Source organism: Corvus brachyrhynchos, unplaced genomic scaffold (assembly GCF_000691975.1).
Source record: "Corvus brachyrhynchos isolate BGI_N302 unplaced genomic scaffold, ASM69197v1 scaffold202, whole genome shotgun sequence".
Taxonomy (NCBI): Eukaryota; Metazoa; Chordata; class Aves; order Passeriformes; family Corvidae; genus Corvus; species Corvus brachyrhynchos.
Window position 1 is genome coordinate 5,844,032 of NW_008238132.1, and position 9,247 is coordinate 5,853,278.

Consider the following 9,247-nt stretch of genomic DNA (forward strand, 5'->3'; position numbering starts at 1 on the left):
TGCTCCAACTTCACTCAGTTGTGCAGACACCGTTTCCCTTCTCCCCTCCTCTTCCTCAATCTCCAGTGAACTCAGTGTCATCCTTGTGTGGTTCCCACAGAACAGTAACCCACCTGTGTGTGCAGCAGAGAGTCTTCAAGTGCCTTGAGGAGCTGCAAGGAGAATTTAGGTGTCTGTGGACAAAGGCCAAGCCAAGGATGCAGTGAGGCTTCACTCTGTTAACATACCTGAAATCTTGTTTCTGTGGAGCTGAAGGATGGAAGTAACTTTGTGACTCTTTCTCCACTTGCTGTACTAATCATAGTAAAAAACTCAACTGCTTGATTCTGCTGGGATTTTCACTGGAGTCATTAATCTCAGTAGAAGTACCCAGCTACAGGCTGCCAGAAATAGGGATAAACAGCAGTGGGAACTGGGAGTGAAATTAGAGACATTTCAATGCAGAAGCAGAAAATGATGTAGCAGAAAGAGAACTGCAAGAGGGAATTCAGAGTTTTAGTGGAACTCACGGGCATTACAATGAAGAGAGAAAATCTGAAGGAGTTTTTGCAAATGATAATAAGCATTATTCAAACACAGAAAACAGGGAAATGGGTCACTTGCATGAAGACTGCCATTGGCTAAGTGTTAAAGCTTCACATACAGAGGAGAATGACTAGTATGGAACTCCACAGCAGTTTCAATGCCTATCATGGAACAGGTAGTCTGAACAACCACTCCATGATATTGGGAGGAACAGGAAAGGAAAAGCTCTGTGGTACAGAAAGAAGAGAGAATTTTCTTTTCCTTTAAATTTATTTGCGATTGATGTCATTCCAGAAGATTTGTGCATGCTGGAGAACCCATGGCTGAAATTCAAAATAATCCAGACACTAGCAAGATGTCCAGTAAAATTAACAGCAACCTTTCACTTTCTCTCACCTGTTGCTGGCTGCTCATGGTGAGGAAAATGAACTCTGCACTGCAGAGTACAGAGTACAGCCAGTGCTTCTGCAAGGGGGCATGCAGGCAGAGCAGATAAACACAGACGTGTGACCTTCTGTGCTCTGGGCTTGGAGCTGGCTGGCAGAGAAGGAGTAGCAGATAAACACAGACATGTGTGACCTTCTGCGCTCTGGGCTTGGAGCTGGCTGGCAGAGAAGGAGCTGTGAGCTGCAGTTACATTGTCTTCCATACGACTGTAGTAGTAGTAGTAGTAGTAGTAGTAGTAGTAGTAGTAGTAGTAGTAGTATCTCAAGTGCAGCACTGCTTCACTCTCTGGCTTCTAAGTGAGAGTTTGGGCTGTGCCAGGTGCAGGGAGGAACCACCATGTGTCAGTTCCTGCCTGAGCAGATATGCCTTTAAAGAACAGTAGTCCTGTGTCTTCCAAAGAAAAAGCGTTTGCTAACACTGAACTGCTCTAGGGATAACTTTAAAAATTTTCTTCCATTGTTTTAGAAATGGCTGCAAAGCTTTCCAGGATTAATTAATAGGAAGTGTCTCCAGACTGAAAGAGCTCCAAATGCATTCAGGATTTCTGGCCCAGACTCCCAGCCTCTGTGCCAGGCTCCAGAAGCAGAGGGATGTACTCTGCATTGCTAACGTGGCAGTAGCAGAGAGAGTTTGCATTCAGTGTGTCTTTCACAAAACGTGAATAATACAAGGAGTTAAGGGACTATAGGAATAGAAGTGGGCACGCTTGGAGAAATGAGAAGGTGCCAAGCTGGATGTGAACACATGGTGCAGCTGTGTCCTGGGGAGTGCTGGGGAGTGTGGGCATCGCTTCCTCGGGATGAGCCTTTGCTCATCTCCAGCTTGGTGTGGCTCTGCAGACGCACCTTAGAACAGCGAGCATCACGAACACAGCAGTACAGCACAGCTGAGGTCAGCAGCCTGGGTTCTGCCCTGGTTCTGGGCAGGATTCGCAGTTTGTGTGACTCCAGCTACACCGAGGCGTGCTTGCAGAGCCGGGGGTGTCCCCGCCGTGCCTGTGCCCTATCCCGCAGCGCAGAAACCCTCCGGAGCTGTGTGCAACCAGCCCCCTCTAGTGGCACTTATCCCGCGAAGGTGTTGGGATGCTCTGTTGAGACTGGGCTCTGTTTTTTTTAAATTTTATACTACTTTATATAGCATGGTGTGACGAGACAGTGACATAGAATCACAGATTCACAGAGATTTAAGCTGTTTCGCTCGCCTCCAGTCTCTCTTACCTTGCATATGGCACAAGTCACCTTCAGAAGTTTCTGTGGTGGAGTGAAATGGAAATTATGATCAAAGCTGCTGCTTGGGAATACACAGTTCTTTAGTTCAACACTAATGCTTCTCTCATCTCCTGTGTGAAAGCCTTCAAACCTCATTTGCCTTCCTCTTCATCCAGGTCACTCCCCAACTCCCCCACTTACACCTTTAAAAGCTAGTGCTAGAGGAGATCCATCCCCTGAAACTACGCTTGAGCATTTTACTAGCAGTATTGACTGCAGTGTAACTTAAGGCATCTGACCCACATGCTGGACCATAGACATTATATTTTGCATGTGATGGCCTACATACAGAGCTCATGCTTACACAGTTCCTCAGACAGAAGATTGGAAAAGATTAAAATTACAGCCAGTTTGTGCTGGGGACCTCAGTTTGATCTTCCCACTAGCACAGGGTTTTGAAATTGTCTACACTGGAGGCAGAGTTCTGATGAGGCTAGAAGGTTTTTCTTTTCTTGTTTTATCAGGAGATCACTAAAATATAATTCTGACTTTCACATCATGTTTAGATAGCGTGGAAATGACTTATTACTGTGTGATCAACACACAGCATTCTTGCTTCTCAGATGTGGCCTGATTTGAGACAAGATGTAATTTAGTCCAATTTAATATTGGCATTCCTTGATGGTTTTGCATTGGGCCCTGCACCTTTAAACATGTACAGGCTGGCAGGAGGAGAGGGGAAGGAAGCTTTTTATTCCAAATCCTTTCTCAATTCATGGCTCTGGTCAGCTGGAGGGGAGGCATAAGGGTGCAGGTAATAAGAATGGTGTAGCAAGACCCCAAGAGCTCTTCCCTTTGCATGTGGAGGGTAAGGTAGCTGTGAGTGACAAACACCCATGCACTGATTTTGCACAGCCAGTGGGGAGAATTTGGGCCACGGTTAATAACTGCAGCATGTCCTCCTCCCCTGCTTTCAGAGGAAAAGTCAATGATTGAGTACTGTGTAGTGCATTCCTTGATTGTGTGGCTACACCCATGGCATTTTGTACCTGTAAAATACAGACAGGTTTCTAGGCCAACACACAGGGCGGGTCGCTGGACAAGCTGGAGCACGTGGTGCGGTTTCCTGGTCCATTCTGGAGTGTGTCCTCCTCCCAGGAAACAACCATTTGCTGCAGCCCAATTGTGTGTTAGGCAAGCACAGGAAAGGGGGAGTGAAGTGGAGCTTACAACAGGAAAAACTGCAATCATCTGTGCTTAACAGCACCGGGCTGTTGCCCCATTGTGTTTACAAAACTCCCAACAGACTTGCTCCTGCTGTTCCAAACGTTTGCTTTTCACTCTTATCTGCTCCCTGAGCTCAGCACACTGGGCTGTTTCCGTCACCTCCAACAGCCCCGTCTCCTGTACCATCTATAGTGTCCTTTGGAGTCCAGCTGAGGAAGAATCTTCCAGCTCTCATGATGAGAGGAAAGCCAAGGTTTCTGTTTCATTGACTGACACTGGTAGGAAGGGAGGTGAACAGATACAAGCCACTGCTTTCCTCCTTCTTCCTGCCTGTGAACTGTGCCAAATCCCTTTGGAGGTCAAGGCATATCTTGCTGATCAAGACATGAAACACACACTTCTTCATTCCTTTCTTGTCCCTCATCTTGGTTTAGGGCAAAGTCCTTGGGCAGTGCACAGGGTACAAAATTTAAGTGATGTCTTATTTTTCAGTGTAGAGCTGCCTATGGCTGAGACACCCAGGACCAGGCACAAGGACATACCTACTTGCAGGCACATAGCTGACCATTAAATACCAGACTGGCTACCTGGGGTTTCTATAAGAAACTTAAAACCCTCACACATAACTAGAAGCTCAAGCTAATGTATAAATTCCACTATTTCCTGCAGCTCCAGTGCATGAACTACCACACACAGGGTGATATGCCATGCCAGAGCCTCTTGCTCGAGTGGAGCCCTCAGCCCTCACTTTCTGCATGACCCTGGGACCTCTTTCTCACTCTGTGACTCACAGGTGTCAAATGCTGCAGCACTGCATGTCACAGTACAAACACAGGGGGTTGATCCCCCAACTTGCTTCACTCTGATGCCTGCTTAGCAGAGAGGAGGGAGGGGAAAACTGTTTTTGCAAAAATCAGGAAATTCCTAGGTCATCTCTTATTTCACTGGGGTAGAAGCAGAAATGATTCAGTGTCAGCAACTTTTATCTTGTTCTTCCTTCCTCCGGCTCAGGCAGAACTCTGAAGAGAAGCCCTGCATAGCCACAAGCCATGTTTTCTTTAGAGAGGGTTTTGCACTCACCCTTGGTCAGACAGGACAAAATAGCAGCAAACAGTAAATACCAGCTGCCCTCTGCCCCTGTGTGAGCAGTGCTTGAAATTACCTGTAGCACAGCAGAGTCACTGGACAAGCAGGCAGGCAGGTTTTACGCCATCTGCTGTCAAATGTGGATGATAGGTCTTGAGAAATCTGCCCTTAGGCACCGGCCTGGTTTCAGTATTTATTTTCCTGGTAAGATCTGGTGCATGTAAAAAACTGACAACACCGATGGATGTATTGATTTGGCAAACAGCACCCTAAGGACAGTCGATACTATGGTACACGTGATCACAGCCCAGTTTTGAAGACAAAAGAAGTGTCATTTTTTCATGATGCGTGGTAAATGACATATGTAAACCTAGAGTCCTCATGACCTCCTGGATTATGAAGTCTGAGGATTTACAATCAGGTTTTTTTTTCTCTCAGAAAAAAGCACGTGCTTGTGTTCTGTCGTCAACAGAAGGTAGGAAAAAAAACCTGTGAGCTCAGTCTTACAGCATTAGAAAGAGGTTTTTACCTCTAAGCATGACTGGAATTCTGAATTCCTTGGACTGGGAAGTTATGTAAGTGGGCAAGGGTCATTGGGAAACAGAGTCATGGGTTAGTTGTTGACAGGTGTTTCAAGGTTCATTGGCAGGTCAAGTTGGAAGAAAGGATGTGGTGAAAATGTACCCAGGAGAGAGCGGTGGGGATTTCAGTCCTGAAGAAAGTGAAGACTCCTAGTAATAGTCAAAGGCTAATTCATGTGGTATGTGCTGGAAAATCTGAGTTCTTCAGGTTGCTCCTCTGGAAGTGGAACACAGAGAGAGAGCAGGAAAGTACTTGGGCCTGAGATGAGTGCCCAGGAGAGACAGTGGCTGGAGGCCATAAGCTGCAGGGACCAAGGTGCATCTTCTTGTAAGGCAAGGTGAGAAAGAAGGATTGCTGCAGGCTCCAGACAACCACTGGTGGCAGATGCCAGAGGAAGAGGAAGGAAATTCTAGGGAGAAAAGGTGTGGCTGTGAAAGCTAGGAACCCCTGAAAGGTTAAGAGTGAACGATGTGTCTGCAGGAACCTGGAGAGAAAAGGATAGGGTAGGATGGCTGGAGAGTTTCCCTGTAGAAAGGAGGTCTGGAAAGATGAAAATGTAAGGAAAATTGCTGGGAAAATATGAGAGTAATGTCATCATATTCCTTTGGTGAGCACTCAGCACAGTGCTGAGACAAGACTACCACGGAGACAGGCCCTGGATCCAGCATCAAAGGCCAGATCAGGATCCAGTAGATGGGGTGTTTGTGGATTTCCCTATCTCCTGGCAGGAGTAACTAGAAGATTGACTCAGGACAACTGCAGCCAGCACCTGCTGCAGTTGTCCACATTTGCTGTGTGAAAGGGGAAGCACATGTAGCCAGAACGCACTTTTGAAATAGGAAGTGCGTGGGATATGCTGGTAGCTATTTCTGCTTTCCCATCAGCCTGTCAGATGCAGAAATCCTGAGGATTTGGGTTAGGGGAATCCAGGCTGTCCAGCTCTGGCACTGACCTTGTGCCTGACTGCTGGGACCTATGGAAGGAGCCCTACAGGGGACGCAGTGCTGTTCAATAAGGAGAGTGAACCACATGTCTTTGAAGGCACTTAGAGGGGAGGCTGGGCCAACCACATCTCTTTGTTGAGCAGACACTTGAGAGGGACAGCAGATGAGTGGTGCTGTTAACATGCTGACTAATACATTGATGAAACATAACCCAATTTTTCTTCACTACAGGGAAGAGCCAGGGCCTTTCAGTCTTCTCTGTGCATTTCATCCCTCCTGAGAAAGTCTGTCTCCATCTCTGTTGTGTCTCTCCAGGTTAGAGATGCTCCTGTGCTCAGTCTGCTGGTCTACACCTGGAATGTGCTTCCATTTGTATCATCACCTTCCTCAGGGCTGTTTAAGCCTCAGCTTGACTGCATTTTGCTACCCGCACTTTTCTGTAATTACACATGATCTCATCCCATCATATCTACTACATATCCCATCTACTGCAGTGACTTCTCAATCTTTTCTTACACTTCTAAGAAGCCCTGTAGCTCTGTTTCAGTCACAGGCCACAAATATTTTTTCTAGTGGGACACAGCACGACATGCTGGCCATGTTAGTGCTGTGCTGACACAGGAAGTGCTGTGCCAAAGTATTTTCCTGTGAGAAGAACATTGCAATTGCAGCTAGATGTTCCTACAGTCCAAGTCAGCTTTTAGGAAATCCTCTGTTATAGAAGCATGGATGTAGCCTCTGTGCTAAGACATAAATTAATACTCACATTCTTTTGCCTCATCCTTGAAATATGTAGGAGGCCTAAAAACATACCTGAGGATTCCAGTAAAACCATTACAGCTTTTAGTTTCACCTTCTGAGAACTCAGGGAGGAGGAGCTTGATTCACAGTAACTCTTGGACAGAGATGAGAGCACAGTAAAATTGCTCCCAAGTGAGGCAAATAAATTCTCCTTTCCCACATCATGCTCCTTGATGCACAACAGCAGCATTTTGGCAGTCACTGACTTGCTTTGAAGTGACCACACCACCATATTACTTCTGATTTATGCAAGGCACTCTGAACCCTTTCTTCCAGAAAATGCTTCTTGGTGTTGTCTCCTAAGGCAGCAGGCAGCTCTTCCTAAGGAGCTGCCAGCACTTTTTCCTCTCTTCAGGCTGACAATACCTCAGTGGATTTCCTTCTTTTTTTGTTGTTTTTTTCTTCCCCCAACATCTTCCTTAGTATCACTTAGCTTATGGAATAGCAAAAGTATTTTATTATTTTATTTTGTTTTATCATAAAGACATTCATCTGGGCTGTAAAGAGGCAAGTGGTTTAAAAGGTGAATAAAACAAGCAGGCCTATGAGAACAGGGGCTGGTAATATTGGGGATTTATCTCTGTTTCATTTTGCCTCTAGGGACAACTGGAAATGCCTTGACTTGAGCAGAGAAAGGAATCCAAGAAGATTCTTGCTGCTGTTGCTTGGGGAAGTAAAGCGAGTCAGATAATTTCAGGTAAGTGAGACAGGGGCAGTGGGAGCAGCTGTCAAAAAATCAGTCCAGCTCAACTCCTGCAACTGTCCAAACAGCTCCATAAGGATCCAGACACTGCACTGTTCACAGCATCAGCAACACAGTGCTGGGACAAGACAGGCACTTGAATAAAATTATGTTGCCAGCCAAGAGCTGGCATTGAAACATGCTCCACAAGCACTTTGCCCTGTTCCCTGGGCTCTCTTGAGTCCATCATTCAAGCAGACTTCACCATTTGCTAATCACATGCAATGCTGACAGGAAACTGGAATCAAGATGCTCTGACTAGGGCAATTCTTGGCCTGAGGAGAAGACCTTCAGGCAATGAAAAAATTTTCACTGGAAAGGACCATTGAAATAAGGCCTTTAGAAGACTGCATTTTTTCTTACTCAGTTCCTCCTTAATCCTGAATTCAGCACTTTTTATGGGATCCTGGCCATTGATGGGTGGAGTTATACAGACCTAAGTACTTGACATACTTGCTTACAGTCGCAACAACCTGAATTTGTGAGACCATACTACACCTGATAATTAGTGTCATTCTGTTGTTTACAGTAATAGCTGTATGATGCATCATGAAAAATCCTGGCTTTAATGCACTGCACAAAGCCTTAGCAAAGCACTTTCACCTCCAGAAAACTCACAGCTGAAACTAAGAAGGAAAATACAACAAATCAGTGTTAACAAATAAAAATTGGAAAAGCATAATGTTGCTAACTGCAAGAGTGTGATGTTAGTGTTATATTCCTTTGAAACCTTGTGCCTATGGAAATTACTAATAATACTGTCTTTATGTGAATTCTGCCTCTGAAGTGAGGCAGGCAGGTAGCTAGGAACAGGTTTTTCTGCCTCCAAAGCCCCTGAGAGTGCTCCTCCAGTAGTGTCCTCAGCAGGGCTCCTGTTATATCCACATGGCAACATAAAAAACCCCACAGTAAAGAATGAGCTTTAGTCATCATTGTTCAGGCAAACAGACAAGTGTGTTTGGTATGATCCTCCTCCAGACCCAACAGTCAAGAGCAGTATCCTCTCAAATGCAGAAAATAGTCACCTCTGTTACTCCTTCCAACTTGGGACCAACCTGCTGGCATCTCACAACTTAGTTCTTCCTACTTTAGCTTCAGCAGCAGAACATTTTAACCAGTTTTATTTGGACTATAGGCATGTTGATACTCTCAGGCCTTCCACTCTCCAGCTTTATACAGTCATTGAGGATCTGCTCTTGCTGCAATCTGTGTTGTGGTATGTAGCAATAACTACCGGCTGTACAGGCTCTATGGAGACCTGGACTGAACTGAGCAGATGTGAAGGATCAACACTTGATGCACAAAATGTGTTGTCCAATGCTCCCCCTCCTGTGCGCTGCTACTGCTTAGCAAGACTTGAACATTCATGAAAAGCACAGCCAGAAACCAGATCAGCTCTTTTAAATTAATGAATAGTGAAAAAGACATATGCAGCTGCCCTGCAGGTTATCCCACAGAAGGATCATTCACGTCTCCTCCTTCATAAGCACAAAATCCCTGCAGCAAGGCCTTTCATGTGATTCAGTTAGTCGTGCACCCAACTCAAATGAGAATTTACTCTTGCATAATATTAAATACAGTCAGCTGCATAAGCAGGCTTTTTCTCACCACATCTTACCCTGCACTGCTGATCTTGTGTAAGAGATGCTAATCTTGCTTCAGAGCAGTAAGTAGGTAAGCTGTTT